This window comes from Sus scrofa, chromosome 7 (assembly GCF_054392235.1).
Source record: "Sus scrofa isolate SSC_HxYL_T2T_F1_AM1 chromosome 7, Sscrofa_HxYL_maternal_Yorkshire_Landrace_v2.0, whole genome shotgun sequence".
NCBI lineage: Eukaryota > Metazoa > Chordata > Mammalia > Artiodactyla > Suidae > Sus > Sus scrofa.
Window position 1 is genome coordinate 50,154,932 of NC_139389.1, and position 2,237 is coordinate 50,157,168.

General features: G+C 44.4%; 1 non-coding gene across 1 annotated transcript; it reads right to left on the minus strand.

Annotated features, from left to right (window-relative positions):
• Positions 1-283: 283 nt before the first annotated feature.
• Positions 284-390, minus strand: LOC146401571 (U6 spliceosomal RNA). The gene has a single exon (XR_014811742.1). It is a non-coding gene; the product is annotated as a U6 spliceosomal RNA (small nuclear RNA).
• Positions 391-2,237: the final 1,847 nt, after the last annotated feature.

A 2,237-nucleotide genomic window follows, 5' to 3' on the forward strand; every position in this document is an offset into this window, starting at 1 on the left:
AGTGGAAATGAATCTGACTAGGAACCATGAGGTTTCGGGTTCGATCCCTGGCCTCGCTCAGTGGGTTAAGGATCCGGCGTTGCCATGAGCTGTGGTGTAGGTCGCAGACGTGGCTCAGACCTGGCAACCTGGCATTGCTGTGGCTGTGGTGTAGGCCGGCAGCTGCAGGTCTGATTGGACCCCTAGCCTGGGAACTACCATATGCCTTGGGTGTGGCCCTAAAAAGACAAAAGACAATAAAATAAAATAAAATAAAATAAAATAAATAAAAAATATTTTTTCTAAAAACATGGAACGATTCCTGAATTTGCATGTCATCCTTGCGCAAGGACCATGCTCAACTTCTCTGTATTGTTCTGATTTTAGCGAATGTGCTGCCGAAGCGGGCACTATCTTCCTTTCACTGAGCATAATGCTTTTGAGATTTGTTCATGCTGTTGGATGCACTAGTAGCACAATTCTTTTTATTGACTCAGTAGTATTCCATGGTAGCAGTGTCCTATGATGATTTGTGAATGTATCCCAATTTGTCTCTCTGCTTCCCTGTCAATCCATCTTTACTTTGGGATCCAGTAAAATGCTGAGGGAGGCTTGCCTCCCCTGATGTGCATCTGTCTAAGTTCCATGAGGGCCAAGACAGTGTCTGTCTGGTTCATGGCTGTTTCTGAAATGCCCAACACAACACTTGGCACAGAGGATGCACCCAGTACTAACTTTATGGATGAAGGCATGAACAAATGAATGAACACCATACGGTGTAACTAAGCCAGGAGAATGGACACTGTCCAAAAAAAGGAAGCACATCATTAAACTAAATTCTCTGACATTTTTCAGGTTCTGGGTTCTCTATAGAACCTCTCTGAGCTCAAGCTTTTATAAAATGAGGGAGTTCCCTGATGGCTCAGTGGGTGAAGGGAATTGGCACAACATTGTAAATCAACTCTACTTTAGTAAAAAGAAAAACGAATGTCAGTCACTGATGTCCTGTGAATAGCTGGGCTGAATTACATCACACCAGGAAAGGAAGAAAACTAGCCACACTCTGGTTTTTCAGCTGAATTTCTGGGAAGAGCAGTTCGGAACCCTCCCCCCCTACAAAGTTCCCTGTCTTGAATGGCATTTCACTGCTATGCTCGCTGCTGGGGTGTGGGGTCCATCCCTGGCCTGGGAACTTCCTCTTGTCATAGATGTAGCCAAAAGAATAAAATAAGATCAACTGAGGACAACAATACTTACCTTATAGAATTGGTATGACAATGAAATGAAATAGCCTATGTAAAGCATTTTATGCAATGCCCCTCCGGAATAAAGCTCTAATAAGTTATTTGGCTGGTATCATCATAATCACTATTATTTGAATAAAAAGAAATGCCATCCAAAGTAGGGAACTTTGTGTATGTGTATGTGGGCTGGGGGGCGGGGGGAGGGGGGGTGTTGGTCCAAAATACTCTTCCCAGAAATTCAACCGAAAAACCCAAGTGTGGTTAGTTGTCTTCCTTTCCTGGTGTGTAGTCATTCAGCCCAACTATTGATAGGGCATCAGTCACTGACTTTTTTTTTTTTTTTTTTTAGGGCTGCACCCAAGGCACATGGAGATTCCCGGACTAGGGGTTGAATCAGAGCTACAGCTGGGGGCCTACACCACAGCCACCGCAACACAGGATCTGAGCCTCATCTGCAACCTACACCACAGCTCACAGCAATGCCAGATCCTTAACCCACGGAACGAGACCAGGGATTGAACCTGCAACTTCCTGGTTCCTAGTCGGATTTATTTCTGCTGTGCCACAACAGGATCTTCAATATTTTTTTTTTTTTTTTACTATTGTTGATTTACAGTGTTGTGCCCATTTCTGCTGTACAGCAAAGTGATCGAGTCGTACATACATATATATATATATATATATGCATTCCTCTTCTTGTATCATCTTCCATCCTGTCCCAAGAGACTGGATAGAATTCCCTGTGCTCTACAGTGGTGACTGACATGCTTGCTTGCATGTCTGTGCCATGCTGTTCTCATCAGCAGGCATGGCTTTGGAAAGGGGCTGCAGCTCTAGCTTTCCCCAGTGGCAGTGGAAGCCCAGCTTATGCTCAAAAACTTGATTCAGCATATGAACAGAAAGAGACCTGTTACTTATTCAGGAAGCCTCCTTGTTGACTTGACCAGCTACCCCTGGAATTTCCAAAAATGCCCTTGCATAGGCCCGCCTCTTACCTTCCCTTGGTGTTAACTG